The 21,206-nt window shown below is 43.6% G+C and overlaps 1 protein-coding gene and 1 pseudogene across 12 annotated transcripts in view; both read right to left on the minus strand.

Moving 5' to 3' along the window:
- The window catches only part of ERC2 (ELKS/RAB6-interacting/CAST family member 2), a 960,889-nt gene that overhangs the window by 140,517 nt on the left and 799,166 nt on the right, over nucleotides 1–21,206 (minus strand). The gene's annotated exons all lie outside the window — the stretch shown is intronic.
- On the minus strand, nucleotides 20,382–21,042 carry LOC137231889 (uncharacterized; annotated as a pseudogene).

Below are 21,206 nucleotides of genomic sequence, written 5' to 3' on the forward strand. Positions count from 1 at the left end.
TCCATCCAAACCCCATTAGCCATTCATTCTGCAGAATCAAGCCCCAGTACCTCCATTTTACTATCTGCAAAATGAGAATAGTAATAATACCTCCTCTTTCTTCAATTTAAAATGAAAAAAGGAGAATGAGGAGTACTTCAAAAGTGAAGAGTTACAATGTGTAACTGTTCTACAACAAGCATGCATTTCTTACGTAATAAGGAAAGACTTTTAAAAGTTACTAATTAAGAAAAAAAGTCAGTGTAATATGTGAACACACAGAGTTGACTGAATGCTATAGAAAAAGTGACGGTTTAGGCCTTAGAAAAACTTAGTGGTGTTTGAAATGCAATACCAGACACTTACTATGACCTTAAGTGAGTTACCTAACTTTTCTCAAGGTTTTTCCATATGTTGAAACTAAGACAATATCCCATATCCCATAGGCTCACTGTCAGCAATAACAAAAATAAATAAACATACATAAAGTGCTTTGGCACTTAGTAGGTACGTGTGTGTGTGTGTGTGTGTGTGTGTGTGTGTGTGATAAACAGATAATATATGATGGGAAGACAGGGGTGTAGATCAAAGTTACTTATATCTATGATCAAGTATCTCTGTCCATGGATAGACATCAACAGTGTAGGTGAACCCCTTCAAATTTATTTTGTGCATGGGGATTTTCTAGAAGGAGCCTCCTCAATTATCATGTTCTCCATCCAAACGGTCCAAGACCTTGGAAAGATTAAGCATCATCAGTGTAAACAGAGAGATATAGACTGATGGATACTTTGTTCCCACGTTGCCCACTGCCCCTAATTCAGAGCACATAAACAGCAGTCATCTAGAGTAAGAACCTCTCCAATGGAAACACACCAGGTTCTCCTTATTGGAGTTAAACTGGGACCTGGATGAGAACATCCCTTTGACAGGGATCAAAATTTCAGAGTACATATTGGAGAAGAGAGTTGGGACATCAGAAATGAGACTAAAATTTTTGGAAATTAATACACATATCTTATTCTTAATAAAATTTAGGTTACAATTTCAACAACTCACTACTTCCTGTAAAGCAGGTACCAGTCCGTGGCCTGTTAGGAACCGGGCTGCAGAGCAGGAGGTGAGCAGTGGGTGAGCAAGCGAGGCTTCATCTGTATTTTTTTTTTATATAACTTTTTTTTTGAATTTATTTTTTTATACAGCAGGTTCTTATTAGTCATCCATTATATACACATCAGTGTATACATGTCAATCCCAGTCTCCCAATTCAGCACACCACCATCCCCACACACACCCCCACCGCTCTCCCCCCTTGGTGTCCATACATTTGTTCTCTACATTTGTGTCTCAATTTCTGCCCTGCAAACTGGTTCATCTGTCATTTTTCTAGGTTCCACATATATGCGTTAATATACGACATTTGTTTTTCTCTTTCTGACTTCCTTCACTATGTATGACAGTCTCTAGATCCATCCACATATCTACAAATGACTCAATTCCATTCCTTTTTATGGCTGAGTAATATTCCATTGTATATATGTACCACAACTTCTTTATCCATTCGTATGTCGATGGGCATTTAGGTTGCTTCCATGACCTGGCCATTGTAAACAGTGCTGCAATGAACATTGGGGTGCATGTGTCTTTTTCAATTAGGGTTTTCTCTGCATATATGCCCAGTTGGGGGATTGCTGTGTCGTATGGTAGTTCTATTTGTACTTTTTTAAGGAACCTCCATACTGTTCTCCATAGTGGCTGTATCAATTTACATTCCCACCAACAGTGCCACAGGGTTCCCTTTTCTCCACACCCTCTCCAGCATTTCTTGTTTGTAGATTTTCTGATGATGCCCATTCTAACCGGTGTGAGGTGATACCTCACTGTAGTTCTGATTTGCATTTCTCTAATAATTAGTGATGCTGAACAGCTTTTCATGTGCTTCTTGGCCAACTGTCTTCTTTGGAGAAATGTCTATTTAGGTTTTCTGCCCAATTTTGGATTGGGTTCTTTGTTTTTTTTAATATTGAGTTGCATGAGCTGTTTATATATTTTGGAGATTAATCCTTTGTCCGTTGATTCGTTTGCAAATATTTTCTCCCATTCTGAGGTTTGTCTTCTCGTCTTGTTTATGGTTGCCTTTGCTGTACAAAAGCTTTTAAGTTTCATTAGATCCCATTTGTTTATTTTTGTTTTTATTTCCATTACTCTAGGAGGTGGATCAAAAAAGATCTTGCTGTGATTTATGTTATAGAGTGTTCTTCCTACGTTTTCCTCTAAGAGTTTTATAGTGTCCGGTCTTACATTTAGGTCTCTAATCCATTTTGAGTTTATTTTTGTGTATGGTATTAGGGAGTGTTCTAATTTCATTCTTTTACATGTAGCTGTCCAGCTTTCCCAGCACCACTTATTGAAGAGACTGTCCTTTCTCCACTGTCTATCTTTGCCTCCTTTGTCATAGACTAGTTGACCATAGGTGCGTGGGTTTATCTCTGGGCTTTCTATCGTGTTCCATTGATCAATATTTCTGTTTCTGTGCCAGTACCATATTGTCTTGATTACTATAGCTTTGTAGTATAGTCTGAAATGAGCGAGTCTGATTCTTCCAGCTCTGTTTTTTTCCCTCAACACTGCTTTGGCTATTCGGGGTCTTTTGTGTCTCCATACAAATTTTAAGATTTTTTGTTCTAGTTCAGTAAAAAATGCCATTGGTAATTTAATAGGGATTGCATTGAATCTGTAGATTGCTTTGGGTAGTATAGTCATTTTCACAATGTTGATTCTTCCAATCCAAGAACATGGTATATCTCTCCGTCTGTTGGTATCATCTGTAATTTCTTTCATCAGTGTCTTGTAGTTTTCTGCATACAGGTCTTTTGTCTCCCTAGGTAGGTTTATTCCTAGGTATTTTATTATTTTTGTTGCAGTGGTAAATGGGAGGGCTTCCTTAACTTCTCTTTCAGATTTTTCATCATTAGTGCATAGGAATGCAAGAGATTTCTGTGCATTCATTTTGTATCCTGCACCTTTACCAAATTCATCGTTTAGCTCTAGCAGTTTTCTGGTGGCATCTTTAGGATTCTCTATGTACACTATCATGTCATCTGCAAACAGTGACTGTTTTACTTCTTCTTTTCTGATTTGGATTCCTCTTATTTCTTTTTCTTCTCTGATTGCCGTGGCTAGGACTTCCAAAACTGTGTTGAATAATAGTGGTGAGAGTGGGCACCATTGTCTTGTTCCTGATCTTAGAGGAAATGCTTTCAGTTTTTCACCATTGAGAATGATGTTTGCTGTGGGTTTGTCATATACGGCCTTTATTATGTTGAGGTAGGTTCCCTCTATGCCCACTTTCTGGAGAGTTTTTATCATAAATAGGTGTTGAATTTTGTCAAAAGCTTTTTCTGCAACTATTGAGATGATCATATGGTTTTTCTCCTTCAGTTTGTTAATATGGTGTACCACATTGATTGATTTGCGTACATTGAAGAATTCTTGCATCCCTGGGATAAATCCCACTTGATCGTGGTGTATGATCCTTTCAGTGTGTTGTTGGATTCTGTATGTTAGTATTTTGTTGAGGATTTTTGCATCTATATTCATCAGTGATATTGGTCTGTAATTTTCTTTTTTTGTAGTTTCTTTGTCTGGTTTTGGTATCAGGGTGATGGTGGCCTCGTAGAATGAGTTTGGGAGGGTTCCTTCCTCTGCTATAATTTGGAAGAGTTTGAGAAGGACAGGTGTTAGCTCTTCTCTAAATGTTTGATAGAATTCACCTGTGAAGCCATCTGGTCCTGGACTTTGGTTTGTTGGAAGATTTTTAATCCCAGTTTCAATTTCATTCCTTGTGATTGGTCTGTTCATATTTTCTATTTCTTCCTGGTTCAGTCTTGGAAGGTTATACTTTTCTAAGAATTTGTCCATTTCTTCCAGGTTGTCCATTTTATTGGCAGAGAGTTGCTTGTAGTAGTCTATTAGGATGCTTTGTATTTCTGCCATGTCTGTTGTAACCTCTCCTTTTTCATTTCTAATTTTATTGATTTGAGTCCTCTCCCTCTTTTTCTTGATGAGTCTGGCTAATGGTTTATCAATTTTGTTTATCTTCTCAAAGAACCAGCTTTTAGTTTTATTGATCTTTGCTATTGTTTTCTTTGTTTCTATTTCATTTATTTCTGCTCTGATTTTTATGATTTCTTTCCTTCTGCTAACTTTGGGTTTGGTTTGTTCTTCTTTCTTTAGTTCCTTTAGGTGTAAGGTTAGATTGTTTATTTGAGATTTTTCTTGTTTCTTGAGGTAGGTTTGCATAGCTATAAACTTCCCTCTTAGAACTGCTTTTGCTGCATCCCATAGGTTTTGGATCGTCGTGTTTTCATTGTCATTTGTCTCTAAGTATTTTCTGATTTCCTCTTTGATTTCTTCAGTGATTTCTTGATTATTTAGTAACGTACTGTTTAGCCTCCATGTGTTTTTTATGTTTTTTCCCCTGTAATTCATTTCTAATCTCATAGCGTTGTGGTCAGAAAAGATGCTTCATATGATTTAAATTTTCTTAAATTTACTGAGGCTTGATTTGTGACCCAAGATGTGATCTATCCTGGAGAATGTTCTGTGCGCACTTGAGAAGAAAGTGTAATCTGCTGTTTTGGATGGAATGTCCTATAAATATCAATTAAATCTATCTGGTCTATTGTGTCATTTAAAGCTTGTGTTTCCTTATTAATTTTCTGTTTGGATGATCTGTCCATTGGTGTATGTGAGGTGTCAACGTCCCCCACTATTACTGTGTTAGTGTCGATTTCCTCTTTTAGAGCTGTTAGCAGTTGTCTTATGTATTGAGGTGCTCCTGTGTTGGGTGCATATATATTTATAATTGTTATATCTTCTTCTTGGATTGATCCCTTGATCATTATGTAGTGTCCTTCCTTGTCCCTTGTAACTTTATTTTAAAGTCTATTTTATCTGATATGAGTATTGCTACTCCAGTTTTCTTTTGATTTCCATTTGCATGGAATATCTTTTTCTGTCCCCTCACTTTCAGTCTGTATGTGTCCCTAGGTCTGAAGTGGGTCTCTTGTAGACAGCATACATATGGGTCTTGTTTTTGTATCCATTCAGCAAGCCTGTGTCTTTTGGTTGGAGCATTTAATCCATTCACGTTTAAGGTAATTATCATTATGTATGTTCCTATTACCATTTTCTTAATTGGTTTGGGTTTGTTTTTGTAAGTCCTTTTCTTCTCTTGTGTTTCCCACTTAGAGAAGCTCCTTTAGCATTTGTTGTAGAGCTGGTTTGGTGGTGCTGAATTCTCTTAGCTTTTGCTTGTCTGTAAAGCTTTTGATTTCTCTGTCGAATCTGAACGAGATCCTTGCGGGGTAGAGTAATCTTGGTTGTAGGTTTTCCCTTTCATCACTTTAAGTATATCATGCCACTCCCTTCTGGCCTGTAGAGTTTCTGCTGAGAAATCAGCTGTTAACCTTATCGGAGTTCCCTTGCATGTTATTTGTCGTTTTTCCCTTGATGCTTTCAATAATTTTTCTTTGTCTTTAATTTTGCCAATTTGATTCCTATGTGTCTCAGTGTGTTTCTCCTTGGGTTTATCCTGTATGGGACTTGCTGCGCTTCCTGGACTTGGGTGGCTATTTCCTTTCCCATGTTAGGGAAGTTTTTGACTATAATCTCTTCAAATATTTTCTCGGGTCCTTCTCTCTCTCTTCTCCTTCTGGGACCCCTATCATGCAAATGTTGTTGCGTTTAATGTTGTCCCAGAGGTCTCTTAGTCTGTCTTCATTTCTTTTCATTCTTTTTTCTTTATTCTGTTCCACAGCAGTGAATTTCACCATTCTGTCTTCCAGGTCACTTATCCGTTCTTCTGCCTCAGTTATTCTGCTACTGATTCCTTCTAGTGTAGTCTTCATTTCAGTTATTGTATTGTTCATCTCTGTTTGTTTGTTCTTTAATTCTTCTAGATCTTTGTTAAACATTTCTTGCATCTTCTCGATCTTTGCCTCCATTCTTTTTCCAAGGTCCTGGATTACCTTAACTATCATTATTCTGAATGCTTTTTCTGGAAGATTGCCTATCTCCACTTCATTTAGTTGTTTTTCTGGGGTTTTATCTCGTTCCTTCATCTGGTACATAGCCCTCTGTCTTTTCATCTTGTCTATCTTTCTGTGAATGTGGTTTTTGTTCCACAGGCTGCAGGACTGTAGTTCCTCTGGCTTCTGCTTCATCTGTATTTACAGCCGCTCCCCATTGCTCACATTACTGTGTGAGCTCCACCACCTGTCAGATCAGTGGCGCCATTAGATTCTCATAGGAGCGTGAACCATGCTGCGAACTGCGCATGCGAGGGATCTAGGTTACATTCTCCTTATGAGAATCTAATGCCTGATGATCTGAGGTGGAGCTGAGGCAGTGATGCTAGCACTGGGGAGTGGCAGCAAATACAGATTATCATTAGCAGAGAGGTCTGACTGCACAGAGACCATAATAAATCAATTGCTTGCAGACTCATATCAAAACCCTATCAGTGAGTGGCAACTGACAATTAAATTGCATCTGGTGGCAGGCTTTAGAGTGGCAAGTGAGTTGATGTACTTCAATTGTAAAGCTGCATCTGGTGGCAGGCTTTAAGTCAGAAGCTGACACTTATTTTAGTCTGCGCATGGCCTGCCCATTATTTTATTTTCCACTTCCTTCCGTTCCTCTTGTCTGCACTGCACACTTGTCTCAGTCACAGTTTTGGTAAGCCCACAAGTTAACCCTAGCCAAAATGAGTAAAAAATAAATGTCGCTGGAGAGCTTCTTTGAAAAGGAGGAAAGACCCAATCATGAAACAGCAGAAGACTCTAAGACTGCCAACAAAAAGAAAGCTGCATTTAAAAGAAAATACTAAGAGTCGTACTTAAATTACGGGTTAATTGCAACAGATGGTTCACGTTCTCCAAGCCTGCTTTGTATACTATGTGGCGACCAGCTACCCAATGAAGCCATGAAACCTTCAAAACTGCTTCGCCACACAGAGACCAAGCACCCTGCATTAAGAGACAAGCCTTTGGAGTTTTCCACAAGAAAAAAGCGTGAACACGAAGAACAGAAGCAATTATTGAAGGCCACCACTTCATCAAATGTGTCTGCACTGAGAGCATCATTCTTAGTGGCTAACCTCATTGCTAAAGCTAAGAAGCCCTTTACTATTGGTGAAGAGTTGATCCTGCCTGCTGCTAAGGACATCTGTCGTGAACTTTTAGGAGAGGCCGCAGTTCCAAAGGTGGCACGTGTTCCTCTTTCAGCTAGCACCATAACTAGAGAAGCTGATGAAACAGCAGAGGATACTGAGGCACAATTGTTACGATAGGATTAATGAGTCACCGTGGTACGCAATCCAGGTTGATGAGTACGATGTTGACAGCAAGGCAACAATGCTTGGTTTTGTGCAATATATTTTTCAGGAGGATGTGCATGAGGATATGCTATGTGCATGAGGATGTCCTCTGTGCACTTTTGTTGCCAACCAACACCACAGCTGCAGAACTATTCAAGTCTTTGAATGATTACATATCAGGAAAACTGAATTAGTCATTTTGTGTCAGTAAATGCACGGATGGAGAGGCTGCCATGACTGGACAGCTTTCTGGTTTCACTACTGGGGTCAAAGAGGTTGCTTCTGAATGTCAGTGTATGCTCTGTGTCATCCATAGAGAAATGCTGGCTAGCCGAAAAATGTCACCTGAACTTAACAACGTTTTGCAGGATGTGATTAAAATTATCAGCCACATTAAAGTTCGTGCCCTTAACTCACGTCTGTTCGTGCAGCTCTGTGAGGAGATGGACGCAGAGCACACACGTCTTCTCTTATACACAGAAGTGAGACGGCTTTCTCAAGGTAGATCACTGCCCAGAGTTTTTGAGTTACAAGAGCCACTCCAGAGATTTCTTTTAGAAAAACAGGCACCACTGGCTGCACATTTCAGTGACACAGAATGGGTCGCAAAACTTACTTGTGTGACATAGTCAACCTGCTCAATGAACTCAATCTGTCACTTCAGGGGAGGATGACAACTGTGTTCAAGTCGTCAGATAAAGTGGCTGCATTCAAAGCCAAACTGGAACTACGGGGGTAATAAGTGAATACTGGGATTTTTGACATGTTTCAAACATTAGCAGAGATTTTGAAAGCGACTGAGTGAGGGCCTTCTTTCTCCCAGCTGGTGCATGGTCACCTATCTCAGCTTTCAAAAGAGTTTGAGCATTACTTCCCAACCTCAAAAGACGCCCGGACTGGGAAGGAATGGGTCCATGACCCATTGGTGAATAAGCCAGGTGAATCGACTTTGTCCGTGCTAGAAGAGGATCAACTGCTTGAGATCGCAAATGACGGTGGCCTTAAAAGTATGTCTGAGACAACTTCAAATCTCCATACGTTCTGGATTAAAGTCAAGGCGAACATCCTGAGATTGCCACGAAAACACTGAAAAGCCTGCTTGCATTTCCAACATCCTATCTTTATGAAGCAGGGTTTTCTGCAGTGACAGCGACCAAAACGAGATCACGGAGAAGACTGGACATAAGCAACACACGTCGGTGTCATCGCCTCCCATCACCCCCAGATGGGACCATCTAGTTGCAGGAAAACAAGCTCAGGGCTCCCACTGATTCTGCATTATGGTGAGTTGTGTAATTATTTCATTATATATTACACTGTAATAATAATAGACATAAAGTGCACAGTAAATGTAACGTGCTTGAATCATCCCCAAACCACCCCAGCCCCGGTCCATGGAAAAACTGTCTTCCACGAAACCGGTCCCTGGTGCCAAAAAGGTTGGGGACCGCTGCTGTAAAGAGCAAAGAATAAAATGTGTTGACTTATTTGACCCATTTTTTGCTTAACGTGGCTGTATGAGTGTATGATTTGACATCCTTTACTTCCATTAGCCCAGGCATTAAGAGGGTGACATTTGCAAAAATATTTGAGACTTCTGCCATTTCCCCAAGGATATGTCACAGCATCTAACACCCAGTCACTCACTTTGAAGCCCCTGATGTGTCATCATGCTTACTGACTTTTCTCTTTTTAACTGATACAAGTTGTCTTCATTCGTTAACGAATGTGCATGTAATACAAACTTGGTTTCTAACATCGTTTTCATCAACTCGATAAACGCTTGCATCTTTTGAAAAATTTGTTGCTTCATCTTGCAAGTAATGTATGATCTATTTTCACTGTATTTCTGGATGCTGGATAATCCAATAAAGACAGATACACAAAGGAGCTGACTCTTAACATAGTGGGAGGCCCAACATGAAATGGGGACGATGTCTAAGTGAGGCTAATTTGATAAGTGGTCAATTAATTCATGAATGTTTTCATGTTATGACAATGTTGGCTTTCCTGCAACCTTTAAACCACTGGCCTCAGAGAGTGAATTTTCGGATAAGGGGACTCCTGTATAGTTAGTACAAACTAGTGCCAGGTTGGTACAGGGACAAGAGAGCCTTTCAGTGCGTCTTCCCATAAAAGCCATGTTGCACATAGCGGCTGGTGAGGGGGAAAGAATACATTTCAGATAAGTGTATATTAAGTAAGCCCTTGAGGATCAGTCCATGAACTCTAGACTAGTGAAAATGAGGCCCACATTCCAAAACAATTTTGCAACCCCCCCTTTTTTAATAACAACTCATTTTTACGTAGGGGTTTGCCTGTTCTGCAATTCGGTAATAGTGAATTTTTGTTTATTGTGTTTCTGGATAACAAGGTGTGCCTGTGTTTCTTTCTTGCTTGCATATCAGTTTGCAGAAAGTAACTGCCCTGCAATTCTTAATCCAACCCCTTCACGCATTCCTTTCTGCATTGTTCCAGTTTGTCATGTCTGAGCTGTCACCTGAGAGCTGATCTTCCTTTGCTCAAGTCCATTCAAGAAGCATCTTTATCCTTCAAGATGTCTGGTGCATAGATGGACTGTTTTGACTGAGCTAGCAAAACATATACAGAGCATCTTTTCCCAAAGTATGCATGGGTTACTTCCCAAAGAAAAAAAAGCTTATAAAATAAAATAGTGGAATTTAGATTCATGACTTTTTTTTAGGGTAGGGTGTTACTTTGTAAATGGACCTAAAAAACAATAATATTAATATTTGCTCCTTTTTACCAAAATCTTTTTACATGCCAGACACTGTGCTAGTCATTTTATATGCACAATCTATTTTGGTCCTTATAATAAATAACCTTCCCTGAAAGTTTTTTTTAACCAGTAAAATGGAAGTTCCATAAGGGCAGGGATTTTTGTCTTTCTGTTTATTGCTGCATCCCTGGTGCCTAGAACAGGGCCTGGAATAGAGTATTCCACAAATATTTGTTGAATAATGAATGAATCCCTATTTGCACAGAGAGAAACTGAGGCACAGAGATGCCGATTCTAAGCAACTTGCCTAAGGTCACAGAGGTAATAAGTGATGCATGATATTTCAAACAAAAATCTAATACCCAAACCTACCGTCTTAAAAGATATGCCCTCTCTCCCATCCAATACACATACATACACCCACACATTCACACACACCAACACACACACACACACAGGCCACGCAGCTCATCTGCTTCCTCAGCTCGCTACTGGACAATTGCTGAAGGACAAAAACCCAACCCCTACCTCTACAACCTGTCTTCCTCCACCAAAGGTCCTCCGTGGGCCCTTTTTGTTGGCAGTGTTCACTACTGTTTGGTGACCTCCCGGCCCAGTTCTCATTCCCTGTGCTACAGCCCCCTGAAGACTTGTTAATCGTAACCACCGCACAGTCTACACCCGTCCAGGAGACAGGCTGTTTGTCAGCCGCTGCGAAAGCTGAACTAAGTCATTTGGGGATTAATCCGCTGCTGAATGTAGTCTTACAAGCATGGCTTTGGGGGAAAAAAAAAAGATAAAGGGAGCTAATGCCGTTCGTATAAATGTGAACTTATATACAACACAGACACAGGCACACCCCCAAGCACGTTGACTAAAAGTTAAAATATGATTATCAAAGGATAAGAAGGACTTACAACTGTAATGTAAAACATTAAGAAATACGTCCCAGCTTTTCTGTGTTCTGCAGGGATACAAGTATGCTCTGAGCCAAGGAGGGGGGGCGGGGAAGAGAGAGAGCAAATTGAAATATCTTTAGGTAGACTTAAATATAGCTTCGGAGATTATAATTCAGATCAAGGCTAGAGCTCCATTTCAACGTTCCTTAACTGCTAGTAATATGACAAAGGCCTGCAAATTGGGAGGTACGTCTGCTTGGGAAGGGATGCTTATCTGATCTCAGCCCATCTTTCTTCATGTTTCAGTCCCAGAACAGCTGCCCTTCTCTTGCTGAGAAACTCAGCAGTGGCACCGTAAACCGCAATAGGCTGAAACCCCGGCTGAGATCCAGCTGAGGCTGCCTCGCCCTGGGGGGGGGGGGGGGGGGGGTGTGCCCACCGGTGGGTGGAATCGCTGTGGGCTGCTGCTGGGACAATAAGGTGGTGCCCACTTGTAACCTGGTGGGAGGGGATGACAAGACAGAGAGAGAGAATGTGACCTTCAGAGAGTGGTGGCTCAAAAAGGGCATGGTTGCTTTCCCCCATGGCCAGGCAGGTTTCCTAAAGCTGCGGGTGAGATGGTGGGAGGTATCCTTCCCTCACACGTTCATCCATTCACTCATTCATTCATTCACCTTCTACTCATCCAAACATTAATAGAGCAATGCAGTACAACCATCCAATGCAGACTTGGGGGGCGGCCTTGGGTGGGACTCCAGCCCCCACATGCACTGGCTGCGAGACTTTTGAGGAGCGACCTGACCAAGCTTCAGTGTCCTCACCGTTCAGTAGAATAAAAACAGTGCCCATACCTCATAAGGCTGCTGACAGGAGACCATGAGTCAGTGCAGATAAAGCTCTTTACACACTGTCTGGAGCATTGTAAGTGCTCAAAAAAATAGCAGATGTTAGGATGAGGATAACAGTCATGTGGGCGCTGTTAGAGACGCATCGTGCACCCAGGCTGGTACCTCCTGAGGCACCTCGCGTGGTTGCCAACGAGCAGAAAAGGCTGATATACAAGCAGTAAGAGAAAATGTAAAAACTGAAAAGGCCCCTAGGGAACATTCCAGAGAAAACTCCTGGGAGAAAGAGAGACCAGTGGACCTAGAGTTTGCCTACCAAAGGCAGATATCACTATCCTACCATCCAGGGTCAGAGATGTGGCCACTGTGGTCATCAGGCAGGGGGAGTAGCCTTCTCAGAGACTGGAGCACAGGACAGGCTCCCAGTGGGCCCTGGGGGAGAGAAGCTGTTTCTGCAGTCATGCTCCTTCAGAAGACAGCCTCTGTGGGTCTCTGGAGGGGGGCAGCGGAGAGAGGGTGAAAGTGCTGTAGGGTAGAGGGCGCACACCACCGAGACACAGGACAACCGGTCGCTCTGTGCCACTGTGGGACGAGGCCGGGCGAGGACATGAATGCAGGCTCCTTTTCATCTCCCTTGTCTCATCTCACAGACCAGTTCCCTGAGAGTGCCCCGAGGAGCACACGTTCTATGAGGCGTCCTCTTCCAAAGGCCATCCAGGGCCAAGCACATAAATACACCTGTGACGTGTATCGGACCGTCCTTCCCTCTTGGAGTTTGACAGTGCTCGTTAGCATAGTAAAGGCTCTGAGAAGTCCTGCCACAATCTGTTTACTTTAGTTCAAAATTACTCAAAGTAGTTTTTCTCATAATGCCTATGTCCCAATCCTCTCATTTGACACATAAAAGAAATGCAGGTCCACAGTGAAGAAGGGACTTTCTCTAGGCCACACGGTCAGTCAGGACAGAGCTGACCCTGCATTCTAGCTCTGGTGAACAGCTCTTGGCCTTCCTCCTCATTTCCCCACGGAGCCAGGGTTCCCTTGGCACGTGCCACTACTCCGTGGAGTAGGTGGTGACAGTGCCGACACTTCTGTCAAGCAGAAGTCATTCAAGGTGACTGCCTTTTCACACAACACTAAAAACAAACCATAAAAGACGTTTCTGAAATGTCTGATGGGGAATGGATTTTAAATCTCAGTCCCTGGAAGACAGGCAGGTGGGTAAGGAGGCAGAGGAAGCAGGCGGGGACGAAGCACAGGAGGCAGCATCCCAAATTCTGGGTCTGGGCCCAGCCCTTCCCCTGCCCAACTTGGTCACACGTGTTGACTCTCCACACCTCAGTTTCCTCACTGTGGAGCACAGGGCCTGCGTTGATTATAGTTCTGCCTGTTTGCGATCCTAAGGAAAGGCTTGATAGAATTCTGCTTGACTACCTGGCATCGCGGGAGGCCGGAATCTGCCGCTGCAAGCCCATCTCCCGCCTGGTGATTTTTATGCTTCTCTGCCTCCTCACTCATATAGCACTGCATTCCCCTGCTCCAAACCCTCCCAACGCTCCCTAGCTCTCCTGGAAGACCGTTCAGTCTACTTCTTCTAGCCTGGGTACTGTGAAAACCGGCTAGTGCCCCCCGCTCCAACTTCACCTCGCACCACTTTCCCCATCTCCCTTGGTCACCACCGCCCTGGCCTTCTTTGTGCTGGCTTCTCCTCCGTCCAGGTGTCACAGCACCGCATCAGTCTTTCAGGTGATTTCATCTGAGGCAGATCCTCACCCTTGGGCTTTTCCACCACGTCACCTCGTCTCCCTCTTTGTACTTATAGCTACCCAAAATCATCTTACTTAGTCTTTCATTTACCTGCTTAATTTCTGACTCTCCCCAAGAGAAGGTCAACATCCCTAAGAACAGAGTATTATTTACTGTTCTGTATTTACTGCTTGTTTACCTGGCACAAACACTGGCAAAAAGTAGGTGCTCATTAAATTTCAATTAAACGAATGAATGAATTTTCTGCCAAGAAGTTACCCCTTGAAGACCCAGGTCAAGTAAAGCTGTCCTTGAATCATCTAAGCAGAACTGAAAAGCCAACCTCTTTGTGTCCTTTCTGCTTGCCTCTCAGGGGACACTGAATGTGATTCTGTCCTCACTGCATCAAGGGCACACATTTGCATCGAGGAAAGGGACCTGTATGTGCTATACTGTAAGTCCTAGGTCTTTGCTGGAGGCTGGCCCTCTGCAGGTCCTCCATAGTACTTAGAGAACTAATGAATCACTCTTCTAGAACCCAAATGTTTCTATATGTATACAATCAGAGATTTGCTTCCTCTCCAGAAAAGATCAGCCATTGGAGTTTTAAAGCTTATATTTAAACTGCTTATATCTTCATGTCTCTGTGCATCCCCTAAGAGAAAGATCATCTAGAAGCCACACAGTCTAGTGAAAGAGCATTTAATGGATACCTTGTATCCTGGGTTCTAGTCTCAGGCCTCACTGAGGATATTGAGCTGGACTCTTCACTGTCCTGAGCCTTCGTTATCTCTTTATTATATGGAAGGGGTTGAAAAACCAGAATTTGAAATACCCTCCTAGCCCTTCCTTGTTTTGACTTTGTGGTTCAGTCCTCTGCGCTCTCCTCTAACAGCCTGTACATACAGTTTGACACAGGGGTACGTCTGAGTGTAGCCAAACAAGTATTTTGCCCAGAAAATCCTATCCTCAGAGAAACAGGAGATCATCCATTGCACTCTAATTGGTGTTTTAATTCAGAGTTAATCTGCCATGCACAAGCCTGTACCAAATGAGAGGATTTTCATATCTGTTGAAGGGTCAGAACTTTTCCCAGATTGCCAAAAAGTCAAAATCACAGCAGCTCCAAACCCTATTGCATTTCATTTCACCCAGCCTTGCAGATGAGCTTCTAAGCCTGCTTGGTCAGCAAACATTTCTACTGGCCTGGAAAAGCTCTTCAGTTCTCCCCAGTCATTCCTACCAGGACTGTGGCACCATAGCTAGGAGGAGCGGGATAAGCCAGTTTCCATTCCTGTGAACATTTCAGGGTATGAAGCCTGCCTTCTTTCAGACTCTGTGGGCCTTTGCTAATTTGTATGACAGCTTCAATGTAAATAGCACACATCTGCATGGGTTAAAAAAATAGCCACTCATTGCAAAGGGCAGTGTACTGTGTTTATTTATCATCAACAACTGGAAATCAGGTTCTGTTTCTGGTCTAGAACAGCTGATGGTTTGCGACAACCTCCAAGGCATTTTGAAGTAGTGTTAGTTGACTGTTGACTTTAAAAATTATTTTTTACTCATTTTATTTTCCATGATTCTGTCTCAACTACCCAGCTGGGAGAAAACAATGAGCACCTATCAAGTTGGATATTTATAGTGTGTGTACTGCATATATCTCATCAGGCATACATACCTGACAGTTGTCTGCTAATGACCACACTCTCTTTCTACTACTAATAATCCCTATTTGCTGGGCAGGCAGGGTAAGGGCTTCTCTCCTTTAGTCCTCCCAACCACCCTAGGAAGAGCATATCCTCACTGTGCTTTGAGAAATGAGGAAACAGAGGCACAGAGAGAGTTAAACACACTGACTAAGACTGTATACTGGAGAGCATCAAAATTGGTATCTCAACCCACAGCGTGTGTTTTTAGTAATCTATAGTATCAAGCAGTAGCCTCACACTTTGCTACTGAGCTGGGCTACCAGTCGAAGAATACATATAAGCATAAAATTAATTCTTGGCGGGTGGGTGAAGGAATTCATTCAAGAACAGTAACTCGGGTACAGAAGTAACATCTTTAGTTTTACTGAGAGTCAATCATCTCTATTGAATTTTATTATACTTTATACACCCCCCCACACACATATATTTCACATGTGTATACACATGTCCCAAATCGCTATTTCTAGGGTCATTTTTCTCATGAATTTCTCCATTGTTCACTTTAATTCTATCAAATTCCACAGGTAAGATAAAAGATTACTCCTACTGGCAATAATGAAAATAGCATCAGCTGCTCACATTTTTGGTTGTTTACCACAGGTTGGCAATTTGGCAAGCAATCTGAGAATTCGTTTTGAAAACTGTAACAAATTATTATAATCTGTCAAAAGAGCGCCACGAAGCAATGGCAAAGATTATATGATATGGAAAGATGATCAAAGTATATGACGTGCAAAAGAGGGACTTATAGAATAATTTACATAATACAAGCTCATTTCTTACAACATGTGTGTGGGGGGTGTGTGTGTGTGTGTGTGCGCACAAGTCTAGAAGAATCTCTGGGAGAACACAGCGGGGATGGAACTGGGGATGTCGAAGAGGAACTTTCACTTTTCTCTTCATGCATCTCTAGTCTGTCTAACCTTTTATGAGCATGTCATTTAAATTTAAATAGCAATAAAGATGACATTTAAAAGCGTTCCCTGCCAGCTGACACAGGCAGCCCGTGTCACCACTGGTGAACTCCACGTGGTAATTCCTGCCACCAAGGCCACGTCTGCTCTCCTGGGTCATGTATTCACCCAGCCCCAGCTCTGTCTTGGAATGCTCACTCCATCGCAGGGTCTCAGGGCTGGCTAAACCAGCTAAAACACACTGAACATCTTTCTGTGTGATTCTCCACCATCCAGGTCTCCCCCCACTCTCATCCTCTGCATGCAGCAAAGACAACGTAGCTGAGAACTGTCTGCCCTCCGGACAAGGGTGCTGAACGTAGCCCTCTGGATGAGGAAGGCTTGCTTCAACCCAGCTGGTCAAGAGGAGATCAAAAGGAAGACACAGGTCTCGGCTCCTCCAGACAAGCAACCCTCCAGGTTCCAGTCCTCCTTCACCCCTGGCCTGTGCAGCTGGCCTACCCATGCTAAGCTCGAAAACTGGCGTGAAAAACTCGCACGCTCAGTTTTTCAGAAGGCGCGCTGCCTGGCCTATCTGCAGGACACACCTCGGGTGCTGGGTGGCAGCACCTGCCAATCAAATGGCTTTTCCGTGTGAGCCTACTTCCCCCGAGCTTTGAGAATGTGGTTTCCAATCTGACTTTCATGTTTCAGGGCTGAAGTTTCAAGGACGCATCTGGACAAAATATGCTTTCCATATAGGCCAACAATTTATTTATTTATTGCTTATGACATTGTACTTGGCAGCTAAGGAGATATAAAACAATTTGAACCACTCTGCAGAAAACGGTTGCAGAGTTGCCACTGGAGACCCCTGTGGAAGATAATAGAGGAGAACGGAATCTCGCAGATCTTTCTGTAATTGACAGACAGAGCCTCAAGAGGCAAGCGCGGCGAGCGGGCATTCCTGTTAGGAGCTCACATCTCTTTCCAACCTCAACTCCTGCTTTGGCACAAGCAGGAGACCAGAGGCATGTGCTGGAAGCCTCATCTGACGGGGCAAATGAAGCCCGTGTGAAGGACTTCGTCATCCACCCCTAGCTGCTGGACTAGACGGAATGTTTGGAAGGGTCTCTTGAACGCTTGCTAACGTGGTGACTAATGCTGACTGCTTCCTTCTGCCAGTTTCCCATGGACACTGTTAGTGTCCCACCTACGTCCCACTGCTGATCCTGGCCTGCCTTTGCCTGCCCGCTTCTCTGGCCCCCAAGGCCCACCCGGCGCAAGCTTATGGCAGGGCAAGGGCGTGAAGATTACTGATGCCTCCGGGGAGCAGCCCTCAGCCAATGACTGATGGGAGGGAGTGTACGTTTACCCCAGCTGCCTCACGCCTTAGGTGGGTCACTCTGAGGCATGTATCCTACATTGGCTCCCAGAGGCCCCTACAGGATTAAGCTGCAGTCACCAGTCAACCACCGCGATGACTTGCCAGCAGCTCCTCTATTGGTTGCTTTCCCATCCCTATCCTACTTCCCCACTGCCCTACTGATGTTTCCTGGGATCCCATCCCAAATAAACTACTTGTACTGTATCTCTGTTGTAGAATCTGCTCCTGGGGGAACCCAAATTCAGACTCCCTTACCCCAATCCTGCCCAGCCTTTAAGGTAGAGATCATAAATTAAAGCCCCAAGACCAGTTTCTGTCAAATGGGATGATTGTTTGGCTTGCAGTCTTCAAAGGGAATTCAAATTAGTTGCTGTAAAGTAAACAATGGGATATTTCACAAAGAAATCTAGATTCTTGGTTTTTCTTTTAAAAATGCACAGATATGAAAAAAAAAAGAAAAAAAAAAAGCACAGATATGATCATACTGGGCCTGTGTTCCCTCATGGCATGTGAGGCTGGAGCTGACATGTGATGCCTCTGTAAGCCAGGCCTGACCATCCATTCCAACCCATTTCTCAACCGGTCTAGTTCCCTTATTGACATTTCCAGTCTGGACCCTGTACACAGCTGGGTTAGCCAGCCTACCTGTAAGGCTAGGTGCGTTCTTTCTCTGAGTCTCCCTGCCTTCCTGAGGGCCTGTGCTGTCATTGTATTGCTCACTCAAGCCTGGACCATACCTAGAAAAGTATGTGAGCAGAGGGGAGTATCCTGCCAGAGGAGGCAATGATGTAGGTAACCAGATAGAAGCTAACAGCTAATGAGTGCAACCATGTCAGATGCCTGCTAAACCTTTGCATCTTTTTCTTTCTTTTTTCATTTTAGTCTTCATAGCCATTCTATGAGGTAGATCCTGTTATTATTCTCATGCTTTACAGGAGGAAACTGAGCCTTAGGGAGTTGGAAAACTTGTCCACATACCCAGTAACACTGAAGCTGGGATGCAAGTTCAAGTTCACTTAATTCCAACATGCATGCCGTTCTTTCTGTCTGCTCAGCACCCCCTGTCCAGGATGTAATAAATAGTTACTATTCCATCATACAGGCCTGGCCTCAAGTCCGGGAAGTCGTAAAACCCACTCTGTCAGTGCAAGGAAGAAATCCACCTCTAAAAGGGAAGTTTCCAAAGTTGCCGGCACCAGGATGCCTGGTGATTATTTTTCACGGAGAACTCTAATAGATGTATGGCCCCCAATGCTTGCCAGCTTCTGACCAACCCAGTCTCTCATAGGCAGACTCATGGGGAAGTCAAATTAGACTTCGAAAGCCAATTCGTTCATTTACAATGATACTAAGCCATCACTGCAGAACCTTCATTGTCTGTATGACAAGTGCAGTCCTTTCCCTATAGATACACCCTTCAGGGAAGCAGTGTTCTCAAAATGATTTAAAAAGAGAGTAGGAGGGATCACGATGAAAGGAGCATGGTGTTTCCAGTACTAGGGCTGTTGGCTGAAGCAGGCATTTAAGGGCATCATGCTAAGAGGCCCCGTGTGCTAATCCACAATGAAGACAGTAGCTTTCATGGGAAGAGTGACTGCTGGATTCTATGGCCACAGCCTCCTCACTCATCTCTCCATAAGGACAGACCAGCCCTCAGGAAGCCCCATGGGTAGGGCTCCCAACCGCTGGAGAGTGCCAGGATAGGCGTCCCCAAGATTCTCCTCTCCAACCCCTCTTTGCTCTTTGCTTCCATGGTTGGGTGACCCCTCTCCTGACACACTCATTCCTTCTTTGCTGTCAATACCTTTAGGCAGCTAGATCCAGCCTGGTTGGCCAGGAGCCACTTTGGCTCTTTAGGGCAAGTTGGCAGATCTCTGCTCTGATCCATTCTATGTTGCTTTCATGGGTATGCAATCTACTTTCTTTATTTCCAAGTTCTTGGGGTGGGAGGGAATAATCTCACCTGTCCTGCAGCACACAGTGTATTTCCTTTATGTCTCCCTGGCCAGAGTATGAGTACACAAGGGTAGGAGGCAAGAAAGCCAGGTGGTGAGAACACAGACTTCGGAGTCACGGTAGATCACAACTCACATCCTCCCCCTTCACTGACGAGCTATTTTTTTTTTTTTTTTTACTATTGTTATTATGATATTATATTGGATATATTTCTTAGCCTCTCTGGATCCAGGTTTCCTCCTCTGTAAAATTCAAGTAATTATTTCTAATTCAAAGATTTACTCAAAGGATCAAATAAGTAATGTGTGTAAAGTGAAAAGGAGTGTCTGGTAACAGGACAAATGTCCAATTAATAGAACAATAATAATTATAATACTTATGGCTGTGACTACACCACGTCTCATGTGTTCCTTACAGCTCTGAGGTACAGGTCCCACCATAGATCTCAACAAATACTTGCTAAATTGACTTGAACCAAGACTCAGTAAGAGACACATCAGGACTCAAACTGGCTTACTGAAAAAGACATTTATTAGCTCTTGTAACTAGATCATGCAGGACTAGGCTGGCTTTGGGCACAGCTGAATCCAAGGGCTCAGACAATGTCCCTAGGGATCTGTCTCTGCCCCCCCCCCCCAATCACTCATGTCTGCTTTCTTTTCTACTACCTTCTCAGGCAGGCTGTGGCCCCCAGTACCCCAAATGCCATCATCCCAGCTTGCAATTCTATAGAACAAGCATTTCTTCATCCAAACAGTCCTAAACTCAGAATGAGACTAGCTGGGTCCTGTGCCCACCCCTGAGCCAATCACTGTGGCCCATAGGACAGCTCCCTCTGAGTGATCAGGTCTGGGGGTCGAGGATTCTGATTGGCTGGCTTGAGCCAAGTGCCCATACCTGACACAGTGCTGGGCAAAGAGTAGCTGCCCCAGAACTGTGGAAACAAAGGGATTTCCCAAAGAAAATCTGGCTGCTGGTTTCAGAAGAGAAGGAGACCGATTATGGGCAGATCAAAGCAGCAGATAGCAGCAGATAGCAGCTGTACACCACTGCTAGGCACTGAACATATTTCACACACTTGCTCGTGAAAAATCTCCCTCTCCTGATGCAGAGTTAGAGTAATAAGAAGACTGAAGGACCATCATCAGTAAGTGGATCTCAGGAACCCTGACCTGTCAGCCTGTGACAGGGCTTAGCGATGGGGTCACAGCAGCCACAGGTGTTTAACCAGGCAAATGTTACCAAGTCTCAGGCCTGCAGGCTCTTCCCAGTGTCCAGTCCCAACTGACTGGCGGCCCTGACAGGACCTGTCAAAGCCAAGAGTCAGGACACCTGTCCAGACATTACAGCACCTCAAGACACATGGAGTGGGCAGGTTATAGGTGCACCGACCCTTCCCCAAACCCACAGGGCAACCTGCACCCACCACCTTCAACGGCAAAGGCCTTCTTCTCTGCAGAAAGCAAGAGCAAAGAAAAGACAGCGAACGTGTGAAACTGCTCATCATTTCCTGCTTCACTAAGGAGCTGGGACGTCGTTTTCTTGAAAGCTTTTGTTCTTGTCAGCGTATTCAAACAACCCAGAGGACTCACCTGCTCTGAAAGCCCCAAGACGCCCATCCACAGAGGCGCTCGTGGCTGCCCCACGCAGCAGAAGGAAGACACGCTT

The sequence above is a fragment of the Pseudorca crassidens genome, chromosome 10 (genome assembly GCF_039906515.1).
Source record: "Pseudorca crassidens isolate mPseCra1 chromosome 10, mPseCra1.hap1, whole genome shotgun sequence".
NCBI classification, from domain to species: domain Eukaryota; kingdom Metazoa; phylum Chordata; class Mammalia; order Artiodactyla; family Delphinidae; genus Pseudorca; species Pseudorca crassidens.